Genomic DNA, 18,475 nt, shown 5'->3' with positions numbered 1-18,475 from the left:
TAAGAAAAACAACTGAACAGTTTTAAATGAATTTCATACAACTACCTCCCGATGATACAATGACTTGATCTTTCTGTGCACATATGAATAATAAAACTTGCCTGTTAATATGCATGATAGCTATACCATCTTCTATAAATAATTTACACAACCTTCTTATTGTTGGACATTTCAGAAGTTATTTCTCATTTTTCACTCCTGGAGATAGATGAATGCCCCTATACTTAAATGCCTATATCTGCGGCAATTTTTCTGGAATTACCATGTCACAGGAGGTCTCTTTCATAGAAACTTGTACTAGATTTCACACTCAGCAACTTCAGTGAGTGTTACCATCTGTGCTATAAATTCTGATTTAAATAGCATGATCTTATAATTTTGTTTTTAGGAAATCTTACATATAAGGTCATTTTCACATTACATACTTAAATATCTGAGCCTTATGTTACAGGCACAGTCTTACAGAACTTACATTCTGTTATAGCAAGGTGGATAAGTAACTGTCAGTCGCTCAGTCGTGTCCAACTGTGACCTGCAGCATGCCAGGCCTCCCTGTCCATCACCAACTTCCGGAACTTACTCAAACTCCTGTCCATCAAGTCAGTGATGCTGTCCAACCATCTCATCTTCTGTCGTCCCCTTCTTCCACCTTCAATCTTTCCCAGCATCAGGGTCTTTTCAAATGAGTCAGTGTTACCTGGTGGCAGGTGCCAATGAAATGGAAAGTGATGGTGGAGGAGACGTTTTCAATAGGGTGAGTGAACAGAGGAAGGTCTGAAGGGGGTCATTTCTGCAAAAACTTGGAGTAAAACTATAGCTGTCTGGGGGCAACTCTCAGGTTTGAAGGACGTGGGACCCCTTTCAGGGCCCAAAAGGGGGCTTTTAGACATCTAACATTCAGAAATGAATTGTCCTTGCAGACACATGTGATGACTAAGACTTTATTGGGAAGGGGTACTTGGGCCGAGAGCAGCAGGGTAAGGGAACCCAGGAGGACTGCTCTGCCATGTGGCTCACAGTCTCGAGTTTTATGGTGGTGAGATTAGTTTCTGGATTTGCCTGGCCAATCACACTGACTCAGGGTGCTAACTAGTGGCATGTGCATCGCCCAGCTGAGAAGGATTCTGGGACGTTGGTAAGAACGTGACATCTCCTTTTGACCTTTTCTGAATTCTTCGGTTAGTGGTGGCTTATTAGTTCCACGTTCCTTACCAGGACCTCCTGTTGTAAAATACCTCATGCAAATGGTTACTATGGTGCCTGGTCAGGGTGGGCAGTTTCAGTCAAGTGTTTCCCCTAACAAAAGTAACAATAAGGACAAATGTCATGAGACAGTAAAATGTTGGTGTGTTGGTTTTGCCCTTGAGTAAAATTAAAGGAGCATTGTAGGGTAAGGATGAGCTTTGGTGGTGGCTCAGATGGCAAAGAATCTGCCTGCAATGCAGGAGACCCAGGTTTGATGCCTGGGTCAGGAAGATCCCCCAGAGAAGGAAATGGCAACCCATTCTAGTATTCTTACTTTGAGAATTCCATGGACAGAGGAGCCTAGAAGGCTATAGTCCATAGGGTCACAAAGAGTCGAACTCGGCTGAGTGACTAACATTTCAGGCTAAGGATTCACGATTTGCAATCATCCCAGAAATGGGTTTGAGGAAAGAAACCAAGGATGGCTCTTACGGTTTTTGGGTTGACCTGAGCAGCTAGAGGGATAAAATGTTAACTGAAATATGGAATATCTTAACATTTGGTTTGAGCCATCTATAAAGAGAAGTGGAGTAGGTAGTTGGAGTTCAGGGGAGATAAAACGTGGCTATAGACAGAAAATTGAAAGTGTGTAAATGTGCTTTAAACCATGAGATTGAATTGACGTCATCTGAGAACAGGAAAAAGGAAAGATGGGAGGACTGAACATGAAACCCCAACAATGAAGTCTGAAGGCTTCAGTAAAGAAAACAAGAGAAGCCTGATGTTCTGATGTATAGAACAAGACAATTTATATTTAGCAACATGGAGGGCATTTGTTTTGGCAGATTATTTTTATGGCTGTAGAAGAATCAGAATGAGGGCTATTTTCCCTCCCTCCAGAAGGGTTGAGAGACCATAGGCTTCCTTTTTCCTCAAGGCCATGTGAAATAGCTTTGTTGTTTTCTAAAAACGACCATTTAAGAAATGTGGAAGCTTATGAAGCGTGAGCAGGCAAGAATTGATAGATAACTCCCCTCAATGGCTACCAGCATGTGGTGTTTACATTTGAAATTTAAAACATCCCCAAAGACTAACAACAGTTTTTGTTTGTTACTAGACAAGGTTATTTTAGAATTTATATGAAAAAGAGAAGCCAGAAAAATTGTGAAAAACAGATAATGAGGGTGGGACAGTCCCAAACAGGTGTGTGTGTGTGTGTGTGTTTTAATTATGGCTACAGGAATTAAACTGATTCATGTATAGGCAGCTTAAAAGAACGAAGACCAGAAATACCTAAATGCTTCACGTGAAACTCGGATATGGCGTGTAAGTGGGGGGGAAAAAAGGGGGGTTATTTGACAAGTGCTGGAAAACCGGGTAGGCATTCATTAAAAAAAAAAGTTAGATTCCTACTTCAACCTCATACTAAAAATTCTTGTTCTTTAGTCTCTTAAGTTGTGTCTGACTCTTTGCGACCCCACGGACTGTAGCCCTCCAGCCTCTCTGTCCGCGGGATTTCCCAGGCAGGGATACTGGAGTGGGTTGACATTTCCTTCTCCAGGGGCTCTTCCTGACCCAGGGATCAAACCCATGTCTCCTGCACTGGCAGGTGGATTCTTTACCTCTGAGCCACCCTAGGGAAGCCACCAAATGCAGCTCCTTTTACAGAAAATGATTAATTTCCTTAAATTATAAAGAGTTCCTACAAGTCAGAAAACAATAGAAAATACGTGAAGAATATTGAGTTCACAGAAAATTTAACCTTAGATTGCTTTCACATTGACTAGAATCAGAAAGGCTTCACAACACACCTAGGGAACATGGTAACAGGAATTTATACATTGCTCAGTTCAGTCACTCAGTCGTGTCCAACTCTTTGCAACCCCATGGACTGCAGCACACCAGGCCTCCCTGTCCATCACCAACTCACAGAGCTTGCTCAAACTCCTGCCCATTGAGTCGGTGATGCCATCCAACCACCTTATCCTCTGTCATCCCCTTCTCCTTCTGCCTTCGATCTTTCCCAGCATCAGAGTCTTTCCTAATGAGTCAGCTCTTCGCATCAGGTGGCCAAATTATGGGAGCTTCAGCTTCAGCATCGGTCCTTCCAATGAATATTCAGGACTGATTTCCTTTAGGATGAACTGGTTGGATCTCCTTACAGTCCAAGGGACTCTCAAGAGTCTTCTCCAACACCACAGTTCAAAAGCATCAATTCTTTGGTACTCAGCTTTCTTTAGAGCCCAACTCTCACATCCATACATGACTACTGGAAAAACCATAGCTTTGACTAGACGGACCTTTGTTGGCAAAGTAATGTCTCTGCCTTTCAATATGCTATCTAGGTTGGTCATAGCTTTTCTTCCAAGGAGCAAGTGTCTTTTAATTTCATGGCTGCAGTCACCATCTGCAGTGATTTTGGAGCCCTAAAAAGTAAAGTCTGTCACTGTTTCCATTCTTTACCCGTCTATTTGCCGTGAAGTGATGGGACCAGATGCCATGATCTTAGTTTTCTGAATATTGAGTTTTAAGCCAACTTTTTCACTCTTCTCTTTCACTTTCAACAAGAGCCTCTTTAGTTCTTCATTTTCTGCCATGAGGGTGGTGTCATCTGCATATCTGAGGTTATTGATATTTCTCCCAACAATCTTGATTCCAGCTTGTGCTTCATCCAGCCCGGCATTTTGCATGATGTACTCTGCTAGCAGGAATGTAAATCAGTATAATATGAAGGACAATTTAAAAGCATCAAAATTATAAATACATTCTTTGACCTACAAATGATCCCCTAAATACTTAACCGATATGATAGCTCATAAACTAATGAAGATACTACATATCCTTTAATAGCCACTAAATTCACAAAAATTGAAAATACTAATTGTTAATAAAGATGCATGATAGAGGAACAGGAACTTTTACAACACTAATTTAGTATAGCTATTTTGGAAACTAGTTGGCCATTACTCAGTAAAGTTGAGCACTTGTATATTTTGACTAAGCCATTATACTACCAGCTGTATACCTTGAAACAACTTCATGTGTGTGCCAGAAAACACACAAGGCTGTACTGGCATTGTAATAACAGAATAAACAGGAACAATCCAAATGTCCCACAGGATGAATGAATTCTTAAAAGAGTTCTGAGCAAAAGAAGCCAGTTTCAGTAAAATACCTATGGAAAACCATTTATATTAATATAAAATTCAGAAACAGGCAAAACTGCATAGAGATGCAATTAAGTGTGTAAATAAAGATGACTACATCTTGAAAAAAGAGCTGAGGGTGGCAATCATGAGGAGTTTGGGCAGTGGGTCATTTTATTCTTTAAATGGTACATGAATGTATACTCATGTATATTTAATACATAACTTTATATAGTACCAGAGAAGACTTACCTAGTACCACACATACTCCCTCAAATTCATCTTTTATAATAAAATCAGACAAGTTTATGGTAAGGGTATAGATGTGTTAGCTTAAGTTCATTTCAGTCCAACATACTTAGGGACTAAATCTCCATGACAGTTTTTGTTGTTAAATGTCTAAGATATCCAATGCTTCCTACAAGGGCAAGTCTATACATATCTAGATTTACCTTCTGGAATCTTTATTGATAAACTTCTCTACATACTTTGTTTTTATATTTTCACTTTGACATTACATTTTCTCAAACAGAAAAGTTTATATAAGATGTCTGATTAACACGTATTTCCTTATCACAACTTAGACTTTGAAATATTTAACTTGTGTTCAAAGACGCACTCTTTTTTTCCTTGGCCACACTGTATGGCTTGCAGAATCTTAGTTCCCTGATCAAGGACTGAAACTGGGCCCTTAGCAGTGAAAGTGCAAAGTCCTAACCCCTTGGACAGCCAGGGAATTCCCCAAAGGCCCTCTGTTTATAGGCAGAAAGGAAGGAATTGATACTTAGGTTGAGCTAGTGGTAAAGAACCCGCCTGCCAGTGCAGGAGAATAAGAGACTCAAGTTTGATCTCTGGGTGGGAAGATCCCCTGGAGGAGGGCATGGCTACCCACTCCAGTATTCTTGCCTGGAGAATCCTATGGACAGAGAAGCCTGGCAGGTTACAGTCCGTAGGGCTGCAAAGAGTTGAACACAACTGAAGCGACTTAGCACGCATACAGGTTTTTCTTCCATGTCTGCTAGGATTTTACAAGCATTGCTGTTTTGTTAAGCCTCATCCTTTTTTACAACTGTAGGCATGCACATTTTCTTTAAGCTTCTTAATTCTATTCCCTGAAATCCTTTTGCTGCTAAGCCACTTCAGTCGTGTCCGACTCTGTGCGACCCCAGAGACGGCAGCCCACCAGGCTCCCCCGTCCCTGGGATTCTCCAGGCAAGAACACTGGAGTGGGTTGCCATTTCCTTCTCCAATGCATGAAAGTGAAAAGTGAAAGTGAAGTCACTCAGTCGTGTCCGACTCCTAGCAACCCCAGAGACGGCAGCCCATCACGCTCCTCCGTCCATGGGATTCTCCAGGCAAGAACACTGGAGTGGGTTGCCATTTCCTTCTCCAATGCATGAAAGTGAAAAGTGAAAGTGAAGTCGCTCAGTCGTGTCTGACTCCTAGCAACCCCATGGACTGCAGCCCATCACGCTCCTCCGTCCATGGGATTTTCCAGGCAAGAGTACTGGAGCGGGTTGCCATTGCCCTTAAACAATACCCAGTTCAGTCGCTCAGTCGTGTCCGACTCTGCGACCCCATGAATCGCAGCACGCCAGGCCTCCCTGTCCATCACCAACTCCCAGAATTCACTCAAACTCACGTCCATCGAGTCGGTGATGCCATCCAGCCATCTCATCCTCTGTCGTCCCCTTCTTTCCTGCCCCCAATTCCTCCCAGCATCAGAGTCTTTTCCAATGAGTCAACTCTTCGTGTGAGGTGGCCAAAGTACTGGAGTACATCATGAGAAATGCTGGGCTGGAAGAAGCACAAGCTGGAATCAAGATTGCCAGGAGAAATATCAAGAACCTCAGATATGCAGATGACACCACCCTTATGGCAGAAAGTGAAGAGGAACTAAAAAGCCTCTTGATGAAAGTGAAAGAGGAGAGTGAAAAAGTTGGCTTAAAGCTCAACATTCAGAAAATGAAGATCATGGCATCTGGTCCCATCACTTCATGGCAAATAGATGGGAACCAGTGGAAACAGTGTCAGACTTTATTTTTCTGGGCTCCAAAATTACTGCAGATGGTGATTGCAGCCATGAAATTAAAAGATGCTTGCTCCTTGGAAGGGAAGTTAAGACCAACCTAGATAGCTTATTCAAAAAAACAATACCCAACAATGTATAAATTGAAACATGTACCACTAGGTGGAGCCCTTGACCTATATTAACCTGGCTTCCAAGGTGTGGTGGTTCAGTTGTTCAGTCCTGTCTGACTCTGCAACCCCAGGGACTGTAGACCAACAGGCTTCTCTGTCCCTGGAATTTCCCAGGCAAGAATACTGGAGTGGATTGCCATCTCCTTCTCCAGGTTTGGTGCCAACTCAGGGATCGAATCTGGTTTCCTGTGTTGCAGGAAGTCTCCTGCATTGCAGGTGGATTCTTTACCAACTGAGCCCACCTGCCAATGCAGCAGATGCAAGAGACACAGGTTTGATCCCTGGGTGGGGAAGATCCACTGGAGTAGGAAATGAAAATCCACTCCAGTATTCTTGCCTGGAAAATTCCAGGGACACGACTGAGCACTCACACACTCACCTATTAGTACAATATTTTCCAAGAACTGAAAACATGTGTGTATAAATAAGATTTCCAGCCCTTAAGCTCACCTCCATTAACATGACATTTTTACATGAAAATAATCTTGAAAACTGTTAATGCCATTCTTCCTTTTGTATAAAAAAAATCTTTAAGAAATGTTTTCCTAAGTCCAAGTACAGAGATTGCAATCTAAGAAAGGCATCTTAAACTTGAAAGTGCGTACAGACCACCGGACAGTCTTTTAAAATGAAGACCCTGATTCAGTAGGTTTAGACGAGGCCTCAGGTTGTGCGTTTTTCACAGATTCCCTAGTGATGACTTGCAGCTTGTTTAGGGATCTTTGAGTTAGAAAGGGCCTAGAGAATTCTTTGGAACCTGAAGTTCCCTGATGACATCAAGGACTAAGTAGTTACTTTGGGCACCTCGTGTGAAGAGTTGACTCATTGGAGAAGACCCTGATGCTGGGAGGGATTGGGGGCAGGAGGAGAAGGGGACGACAGAGGATGAGATGGCTGGATGGCATCACCGACTCGATGGACATGAGTTTGAATGAACTCCGGGAGTTGGTGATGGACAGGGAGGCCTGGCGTGCTGCGATTCATGGGGTCGCAAAGAGTCGGACACGACTGAGCGACTGAACTGAACTGACTGAAGCTTCTCAGGACAGCTGGGGCTTCTGCGGGCGTATTTTGTTTGCTCAAATGACTTCAATGCCCTGAGCAGTTCCTGAAACAAAAGCTGGGTGCTCTATAATATTTGAGTGAATGAAGACAATGTTTAAGTGCTTCATGTATATTAACATTTCATTTTTTTGACAGTCTGTAAAGTCAGCTGATTTGCTATTCCTGTTTACAGAGAAGAATACTGACATTATACATAGTGGAACCAGGATTTAAACTCAAACACTTGAACTTGTCCTCTGGCTCCAGAGCCCACGCGTTTAACAATAACACTATACTGCCATTCATTTTTAGGGACCCTGTCACTAACAAAGAGATAGTCCCAAGGCTGATTCAGAAGCTTATCGTCCCAAAGTCTGTTGCCATTTGTCTTTTTGTGGTCACTTGTTCCTAACACACTGTAGGATTTGTTATGCCACAGCAGAAGTCCCAGGGGCAGGAGTCACAGGTACTCACTGTCAGCGGGCAGAGCATCCCCTCTCTCCTAAACTGGCCTATAGAGCAGAGGTAGGGAACAAAAGAGGGACAGCCAGCCCGTCACTCAGGGCTCATGAGGGAACGAGGCGCCGCCAGTCCTTACCCGATCATCTAATTGGGTTAAGTCCTATAGTTTCCACAATCAAAAGAATGATTCTCATGATTCCAGATTGCAGAAGATCAATAAAGACAGGACCACCAAAAGTGCCCCTGCTCACCCAACAAAAACATTAACATCTACCTCGCAGACCTTTTGCTATGCCAGGCTTCTGCACTGGGTCAGCTCTGGCTTCTCCATGGGAATGGCTGTTCTGGTTAGATCATCATATTGTGAGAAGAAAATGTGACTTTATGTTGTTTATTTTTCCTAATCTTCCACAGCAACCATTTGATCTCATTTGTGAATCTAGTGAAAAGGAGGTTGATGCTTCTCAATTTTGAATTGTCTGATGTTTCCTCATTACTGAACTGGAGTTGTGAATGGTTTTTTTTAAGACTTCTACAAAGACAAAGCGTCCTTCTCACTGCATCATATCAGCAGGTACTTGATATCAATATGACTTATCACTAATGATGTTAACTTTGATCACTCTGGTAGAGTGATATCAGCCAGTTTCTCTGTAGTCAAATTACTAATTTCCTCTTTCCAGACTCCATTCTTTGGAAGTGAGTCATTGAGTCTAGCCCACACTAAAGAGGAAAGGAATTAAACCTCACCTCCAGAAGGGAACGTACCTACATGTGTTATTTGGAATTCCTCTCTAAAGACGATGTGACCCTTCTCCTTAAGGTATGTATGTATATATCTAATTATTTATATCAGTACAAACTCATGGATTTTTTTTTATTCTTTGGATAATAGTCCAATACTTTTACTACTTTGTTGCTCAAATTCTTTCTGCTTTGACCATTGGGAACACTTGTAGGTTGGTTTCTGTGTACTTTTTAAAAAAATTTTTACTGGAGTAAAAAAACGTTTAAAAAAATGTTTATTGGAGTATAGTTGCTGTACAACATTGTTTTGGCTTCTGCTATACAACAAAGTGAATATATATAAATATGGATGGAGGAGCCTGGTGGGCTGCAGTCCATGGGGTCGCTAAGAGTCGGACATGACTGAGCGACTTCACTTTCACTTTTCACTTTCATGCATTGGAGAAGGAAATGGCAACCCACTCCAGGTTCTTGCCTGGAGAATTTCAGGGACAGGGGAGCCTGGTGGGCTGCCATCTATGGGGTCGCACAGAGTCGGACATGACTGAAGCGACTTAGCAGCAGTAGCAGCATGCGTATACATATCCCCTCTTTTTTGGGTTTCCTTCCCTTTTAGGTTCTGTGTAATTTTAACATGTTCCCATTCTTTTTTATTCTAATTTTTAGCTTTTACTTTCTGGCAATAAGTGATGCTCCAGACTCATCCTGTGTATTTCCTGCCCCAGCCCTAAAATCAGCTATTTTTCTAAGGAGTCTTGGTTCCTTTTTCTAGAGAATGGCATTTAAAAACTAACATCTGGGTGCTGGTTATGCTAACTGCTGCTGGTGTATCACTGTTCCTATGTCTTCTCAGTGGACAGAGCAAGGAAATGTATGTATACTAACCCATCCATCACCACATATCTGCATTTATTACTATGCTGTTGTTGTTTAGTCGCTAAGTCATGTCCAACTCTTTTGCCACCCCATGGACTGTAGCCCGCCAGGCTCTTCTGGCCGTGGGATTCTCTAGGCAAGAATACTGGGGTGGTTGCCATTTCCTTCTCCAGGGGATCTTCCCGACCCAGGGATAAAACCCACATCCCCTGTCTGGCAGGTGGATTCTTTACCACTGAGCCACCTGGGAAGCCCCGTTTACTTCTACATCAGTGTATAAAGATCATGGAACTGGAGATATCATCATGATAATTTGATGTCAAAGTAATGTCAGGATATCCTGATAGTGTCTCCAACGTGAATCCAGTCTAGTCCTGCCTCCTACTCTTGCTTTGCTTTATTATAACTTCTTTCTCCGACAGTAATAAGCCTGGCTCCAGTCATCTTCAACATCTTTACTTATTTGTTCAATCCTAGTAAACATGTTTTGGAATTACTAGCCTGTACCACTGAGAGAAACAGCTTAGTAGAGTCCAGTGTTGACATGTAGTATTCAGTCATAAAATCATTTTCCAAAGTTACCTAGGTCAGCTCCTTTTTCTTGGATCCCTTCAGCGAGGTTGTGTCATACTCATGATACAATTAGAGTCACTTGTTTCAACGTGCATTTCAGGCTTTGATTCTCAGCTCCCCCAGCATCCTGGTTTGTTTTTTAAATCTGCATACTGTGAAAGCTCTATGGATTCTGACAAATGTAACAAATCATTTCTCCACTGTCCTGAAACCATACAGAAGGGTTCCATCACCCTAACAAATTTCCCCATGCGGCTGCATTGTAGTCAGCCACTTTCCCTTCCTCCAAGCTCTGGCAGCCACTGAGCTGTTTTCCATCCCTACAGCTTTGCCTTTTCAATAGTATCATAGGAATGGAATCATAGCGCATATAACCTTTCATGTCTGACCTCTTTCACTTAGCAAAACGCCTTTAAGATTCGTTCATATTGCACAGATCGATGGCTTGTTCATTCTCACTGAGTAGTATTCCACTTTATGGGGACGCTGCAGTATATTTTTCCCTTCATTTGTTGAAGAGCATCTTGGTTATCTCCAGTTTCTGGAAATTATGACTAAAGCTACTGTACATCTTCACATACTGATTTTTGTGTGAACATAGGGTATTCACTTGGATAAGCATTAATGGGTAAATATTATTGTTTCTTCAAGTCTCTAAGTTTCAGGGTAATTCGTTCAAAGAAATAGATAACCAATGCTCTTTTCTTCCCCCGACACTATTTGAGTATAAGCTGAAGATGCCTCTTTAGTGTGTTGTCCTAAAATAGTCTCTTATATGACTGCAGAAAAATGGTCAAAATTTGGATCTAATTTGCATTATTCAAATTTTACTAGTTTATCCTGATAACACCACTAATAACAAAAGAAAATTTCCTTATTATTCATCATATTCAGGTGGCATTGCTTTAGCTTTTTCAACCTGGTAAGACTCCCCCCAGCCACTGTCTTTCATAACATTGACATTTTTGAAGATGATAAACCAAATTTTTCATGTCCTGTCCCTCCATTTAGGTTCATATTATTTTCTTTCTGTTAGATTCAGAAATATGAATTTTGGGCAGAAGCACTGTAATGATGAGAGACATATTATGCCAATCTGTACTTTTATGAGAGATGTCAACCTTCATCTCTTACGGTCCTGTCTACCACATTTCTCAAATATAAAGTTACTATTTTCCCTTTGGCAATTAAAAGTATATTGTGGGCTTATACTTCGAGATTATGCAAATCCTGTTTCTCATTAAACTTTCACCCACTAGTTTTAGCATTTATAGATTATTCTTGCCTGAATCAATTATTATATAGTGACTTATCATTCTTATTATGCTATTTTTCTACATTTTAGTTGACATTCTAAGGAAGAGGTTTTTCTTTCCCATTATTTATTTATTCTTTTATATCAATATGAATCAATGCATTTTAATAAATTTTGACTTTATGTGTCAGATGAAAATTTGGTGATATTAAGCATTTTGGTTTAGCTGCTCAGTGCTGTCTGACTCTTTGCCACCCCATAGACTATAGCCTGCCAGTCCGGGATTTCCCAGGTAAGAATACTGGAGTGGCTTGCCATTTCTTATTGTCTCTCTTCCTCACCTCCTAACCTTCCCCACCCATAGGCTTTAGAACCTCAGCAAGCATTTATTTGCTTCAGAGATGGGCTCAAAGAATTAGAGCAAACGAAACACCTAATTGAATTTCCAAACGAATTTTTTTAAACTTTCTGCTATCACCTGAACTTTTGATAGCTTATATTGACTTGGCCAATAAGATTGTGTAGAAAAACCCAAACAAACTTTTTGGTCAACCCACTATCTTAGGAACTAAAATTTTAAATTATCTCCAACTGATTTATATTAATTAGCAGCAGAAAGAGAATGGAGGGAAAGAAAATTTGTAACTATGCACAATATGATGATAAGAGGTGAAGTAAGAGACTGGGGGTGGCTGCTATCATCCTTTTTTCTTCTTCAACTAGTTAGAGCACTAGTTGATATGTATAACATCCTTCCTCCGCTGTTCATTCCATGTTCTCTTACTCTTAGCCGGCCAGCCCCTCAGCATGTTGCAGTACTTGAACGGGTGAGGTGAATTAAACCTTTCCTAAAGCTCTCCTGAGCAGTAGGTGGATATAGCAGACTCTGCTGGTGCCGCCAAGATGCTCTTTGCAAAGCCAGTCAGCGAAGCCCCAGCTGATGAAAGATAGGCTGAGAAAACCCACAGGCGTCTTCTTCTCCTGACCGTTGCCCTTGGCTGATGGGCAATGCCCCATTCAACATTTGCCAAAATGGGTGCCCCAACAGAACCCATGGAGGCAGCCCCACACACTGTCACGCCCAGTGACACACTTGGGAACTGTGCTTCCTGCTCCCACAGTCTCAGGCTCTTGACTACGATCGAGAGACCTTGTTTCCCAGAGGGAGATGCTTCTAAAGGGTCCACAGGAGGAATCTCACTAAATTTAAAAGCTGCTATGGCTACCAAGTCATGTTAGGCTTTTTATGCCAGTAAGCCTGCAGGTTAAAAAGGGACTTATTTTACTGGTAGGGGTGATTGGCCCTGATCATCATCAGGGGGTAGAACTGTTGCAAAGTAGAGCAGGAAGCAATAATCTGGGCATTCAGACAATCGACTGGACCTTCTTTGTGTTGTTCTGTTGCATGTGTGTGCTCAGCCATGGCCAGCTCTTTGTGACCCTATGGACTGTAGCCTGCCAGGTTCCTCTGTACATGGAATTTTCCATGCAAGAATACTAGAGTGGGTTGCCATTTCCTTCTCCGGGGGATCTTCCCAACCCAGGGACGGAACCAGAGACTCTTGTGTCTCCTGCATTGCAGGTGGATTCTCTACCGCTGTGCCACCTGGGAAGCCAACTGGATCTTCTCTCAAGTATGTTTAATCCAACTCAGAGGGTTGGAAAGTAACTCCAGGTGAGTTCATGGATCTACGGAGCCTACTACTTGATCTACAAATTTCTGAGAGAAGTATACTGAAATCTCTCATTATGGACTGTGAATTTTCCTATTTCCCTTTGTAGCTCTGTCAAAATTTGATTTATATACTTTGAAGTTGTTAGATATATAAAGTATGAGTGGTGACTGCATCTCAGGGGAATTGAATTTTTATCATTGCAATAAATTATTAAGTAATTTGAAATAAATATATTAATAACAATAACTTTCCTTTGGTTTATATTGCCTGATGTGTATTTTCCATCATTTTTTTCTGGCTTTCCTTATTTTTATGTATGTCATGTAAAAATTACAATTGGAAAGTATAATTGGATTTCCTTTTGTTTTTTTAACTTTTTAAATTTTTTGCTGTGCTGGGTCTTAGTCGTGGCACTCGGGTTCTTCATTGCCATGTGTGGGCTTAGTTGCCCCTGAAGCGTGTGGGATCTTAGTTCCCAGGACAGGGACTGACCTTGTGTCCCCTGCATTGGAAGGCAGATTCTAAACCACTGGACCACAGAGAAGTCCCCCTAGTGGAATTTGTCTTTAAAATCCAGTGTGACTCAAAAGAGTTATATATGGGTTCATCTCTACTTTCTATCTGTCCCACAGTGTTCTCTTCCTTTTCTTTTTCCTTGACCTCTTTTTTGTTTTGAACTTTTTCTTCTTTCTTTAATCCATTTTTCTCTATTAATCTGAAAGTTATATCCTTCAATTTTGGCTTTCCAGGTGGCTTGGTGGTAAAGAATCTGCCTGCCAATGAAGGAGATGTGGGTTCAATCCCTGGGTCAGAAAGATCCCCTGGAGAAGAAAATGGCAACCCATTCTAGTATTCTTGCCTGGGAAATCCCATGGATGGAGGAAGCTGGAGGGCTACAGTCCATGGGATCAGAAAGAGTCAGACATAACTTAGCAACTAAACAATAACAACAATCCTTTAATTTTAGTATTTTATGGAAACTTCACCTATTTTACCTGCATACCTAACATGTCATTCAATGATATTTAAGTTAATCAGTATCCTTCCGCTTTGTTTGGAACAATCCCTAGACCCTAGAATGCTTTAACTCTGACTACCCTCTCCCATTTATGTGCCATTATTGAATAGTATTTTAATTCTCTTCTTTTTTATCCATAAAGTATACCTTATATTTATTTTATATATTTGACTCTTTTTTAGATTTGTCCATATATTATATTATCCTTTTGTAATCTTCCTTTATCATTTCAATTTGTATGTCACATTTTTTGTCTAAAGTCATTATACGAGTATTAGTTCAATTCAGTTGCTCAATCCTGTCAGACTCTTTGTGACCCCATGAACCGCAGCACGCCAGGCCTCCCTGTCCATCACCAACTCCCAGAGCCCATCCAAACCCATGTCCAATGTGCTCATGATGCCATCCAACCATCTCATCCTCTGTCATCCCTTTCTCCTCCTGCCTTCAATTTTTCATAGCATCAGGGTCTTTTCAAATGAGTCAGCTCTTCGCATCAGGTGGCCAAAGTATTGGAGTTTCAGCTTCAACATCAGTCCCTCCAATGAACACCCAGGACTGATCTCCTTTAGGATGGACTGGTTGGATCTCCTTGCAGTCCAAGGGGACTCTTAAGAGTCTTCTCCAACACCACAGTTCAAAAGCATCAATGCTTCGGCGCTCAGCTTTCTTCACAGTCCAACTCTCACATCCATACATGACCACTGGAAAAACCATAGCCTTGACTAGATGGACCTTTGTTGGCAAAGTAATGTCTCCACTTTTTAATATGCTGTCTAGGTTGGTCATAACTTCCCTTCCAAGGAGCAAGCATCTTTTAATTTCATGGCTGCAATCACCATCTGCAGTAATTTTGGAGCCCAGAAAAATAAAGTCTGACACTGTTTCCACTGGTTCCCCATCTATTTGCCATGAAGTGATGGGACCAGATGCCATGATCTTCATTTTCTGAATGTTGAGCTTTAAGCCAACTTTTTCACTCTCCTCTTTCACTTTCATCAAGAGGCTTTTTAGTTCCTCTTCACTTTCTGCCATAAGGGTGGTGTCATCTGCATATCTGAGGTTCTTGATATTTCTCCTGGCAATCTTGATTCCAGCTTGTGCTTCTTCCAGCCCAGCATTTCTCATGATGTACTCTGCATAGAAGTTAAATAAGCAGGGTGACAATATACAGCCTTGACGTACTCCTTTTCCTATTAGGAACCAGTCTGTTGTTCCATGTCCAGTTCTAACTGTTGCTTCCTGACTTGTATATCCTTTGCAGCCAAAGATGGAGACGCTCTATAAAGTCAGCAAAAAAACACCGGGAGCTGACTGTGGCTCAGATCATGAACTCCTTATTGTCAAATTCAGACTTAAATTGAAGAAAGTGGGGAAAACCACTAGACCATTCAGGTATGACCTAAATCAAATCCCTTATGACTATACAGTGGAAGTGAGAAATAGATTTAAGGGACTAGATCTGATAGACAGAGTGCCTGAAGAACTATGGACAGAGGTTCATGACATTGTACAGGAGACAGGGAGCAAGACCACCTCCAAGAAAAAGAAATGCAAAAAAGCAAAATGGCTGTCTGAGGTGGCCTTACAAATATCTGTGAAAAGAAGAGAAGCGAAAAGCAAAGGAGAAAAGAAAAGATATAAGCATCTGAATGCAGAGTTCCAAAGAATAGCAAGAAGAGATAAGAAAGCCTTCCTCAGCGATCAATGCAAAGAAATAGAAGAAAACAACAGAATGGGAAAAACTAGAGATCTCTTCAAGAAAATTAGAGATACCAAGGGAACATTTCATGCAAAGATAGGCTCGATAAAGGACAGAAATGGTATGGACCTAACAGAAGCAGAGGATACTAAGAAGAGGTGGCAAGAATACACAGAAGAACTGTACAAAAAAGATCTTCACGACCCAGATAATCACAAAGGTGTGATCACTCACACTCACCTAGAGCTGGACATCCTGGAATGTGAAGTCAGGAAGCATCACTACGAACAAAGCTAGTGGAGGTGATGGAATTCCAGTTGAGCTATTTCAAATCCTGAAAGATGATGCTGTGAAAGTGCTGCACTCAATATGCCAGCAAATCTGGAGAACTCAGCAGTGGCCACAGGACTGGAAAAGGTCAGTTTTCATTCCAATCCCAAAGAAAGGTAATGCCAAAGAATGCTCAAACTACCGCACAATTGCACTCATCTAACATGCTAGTAAAGTAATGCTCAAAATTCTCCAAGCCAGGCTTCAGCAATATGTGAACCGTGAACTTCCAGATGTTCAAGCTGGTTTTAAAAAAGGCAGAGGAACCAGAGATTAAATTGCCAACATCTGCTGGATCATCAAAAGAACAAGAGAGTTCAGAAAAACATCTATTTCTGCTTTATATGAGTATAGACTTTCCTTTGGAAAGGGTCTATTGAAGTAAAATATATTTTTACTTGTCTGAAAAAAGTTTTCCTAATTTTGCTTCCTTTCTTGAGAGCATTTTGGCTGGGTAGATAATTCTAGGTTGACATTTATTTTCACTCAGCACATGGATGATATTATATCCCTCTCTTGAGCCTTATATTGTTGCTATTGGGAAATCAGTATTCATCTTAGCTGCTTTTTTTAATTTGTATGCTTGTTTAAAAAAAATTTTTTTTTAGTCTTTGTTATGTATTTCACCATGATGCATCTGAATGTGGAAATATTTTTAATCTTACTTGAGATACCATGGACTTGCTAAGTTTGAAGATTTATGTCTATTAATACTTTTTAGTGGCTTCCCTGGTGGCTCAGTGGTAAAAAAAAATCTGCTTGCCAATGCAGGAAACATGGCTTTGATCCCCAGTCCATGAAGATCCCACATGCCATGGAGCAACAAAGCCCATGTGCCATAACTATGAAGCCTGTGCTCTAGAACCTGGGTATGTGTGTTAAGTCACTTCAGTCGTGTCTGACTCTGCAACCCCATGGACTGTAGCCCACCAGGCTCCTCTGTCCATGAAATTCTCCAGGCAAGAATACTGGAGTGGGTTGCCATTACCTCCTCCAGGGGATCTTCCCAATCCAGGGATCAAACCCATGTCTCTTATGTCTCCTGCATTGACAGGCAGGTTCTTTACTACTAGCACCACCTGGGAAGCCCCTAGAACCCAGGAGTCACAACTACTGAGCCCATGAGCCCATGAAATTACTTTACTGAAGCCCATGTGCCTTAGGGCCCCTGCTCCACAAGAGAAGCCACCACCAGGAGAAGCCCATGCATCACAGTGAAGAGTAGCCCCTGCTCTCCACAGCTAGAGAAAAGCCCACACAGCAGCAAAGACTCAGCACAGCCAAAAATAATACATAAATAAAATTATTTTTTAAAACTAGTAGTTTTTATGATTCTCTTTTTAAACAATCAATCTTTTGTAAATCTTCTTTTTTCTTATCTACTAATCTAATCTCTTATCTACTTCTGGAACCATAAATGTTTGTTAGAATTCACTTTTATCTTTCATCCTTTAGCTATTTTTTTTATTTCTTCCTAACTGTCCTCAGAGACTCTTTTCCTTCTCACTATCTTCCAAGTCACTAATTCTTCTTTAGTTCTGACTGATCTGCCATTAATTTCTCCACTGTTTTAAGTTTTAATTATTTTACTAAAATAAACTAGATGCTCTAGGTGATTCTTTTTCAGATTTGATCATTTTATATAGTCTCTAATTCCTTGCTCATTATTTTCGATCTCTCTTTTTATTCTTTATTTATTTAAAGAGATTTATTCAATCTCTCTAGTTATTCATACTCTGTGTCTGGTGATTTCATTATCTGAATTTGTTGTGTGTCTGATTCTGGTACCTCTGGTATCTCTTTCACTTGTGGTACCTGGTTCCCTTGTATTTTGTGATTTTTAAATTAGCTTTCAGATTCCTTGGAATTTCATTTGTAGAAATTCTTGAGGCATGGGTTGACGTGGACTGAAATTATTGTTCTCCAGAGAGGATTTTAGTTTGCCTGTGCCACTTATTTGACGTATAAATAACCCAGGGACACTGAAGTAAGTTCTCTGCTTCAGTTTTGTTTTGTTTTTTTAAGATGGTGTGAATTCAGGCTACGAAGTCATGTAAGTGCTAGCTTGTGGTTACGAATTTTTAGCAGACATTTGCCCTCTTCATTGAGTGTATAGATCAAAATCTACAAGGTTCCTTGCTATCCCCTTCTTTCCAGCAGGTTTATTTCTTGCCCAACTTTGCCTTGATAATATTGAGTTTATCAAGTCAATCCCAAATCATGATTAAAAGTGCTGTTTTAAATCAATAATGAAATGAT

General features: G+C 41.0%; 1 long non-coding RNA gene across 2 annotated transcripts; it reads left to right on the top strand.

Annotated features, from left to right (window-relative positions):
* Nucleotides 1-8,504: 8,504 nt before the first annotated feature.
* On the top strand, nt 8,505-15,672 carry LOC129633298 (uncharacterized). Of its 2 annotated transcripts, XR_008705010.1 has the most exons (4): nt 8,505-8,613; nt 8,723-8,862; nt 13,073-13,165; nt 15,449-15,672. It is a non-coding gene; the product is annotated as an uncharacterized LOC129633298 (long non-coding RNA). The 2 variants fall into 2 exon arrangements; XR_008705009.1 differs by lacking the exon at nt 15,449-15,672 and having other exon boundaries at nt 13,073-13,339.
* The last annotated feature ends 2,803 nt before the right edge of the window (nt 15,673-18,475 follow it).

This window comes from Bubalus kerabau, chromosome 18 (genome assembly GCF_029407905.1).
Source record: "Bubalus kerabau isolate K-KA32 ecotype Philippines breed swamp buffalo chromosome 18, PCC_UOA_SB_1v2, whole genome shotgun sequence".
Taxonomy (NCBI): domain Eukaryota; kingdom Metazoa; phylum Chordata; class Mammalia; order Artiodactyla; family Bovidae; genus Bubalus; species Bubalus kerabau.
Note: the sequence above shows the minus strand (reverse complement) of the source record. Positions and strands in the feature narration are given on the sequence as shown.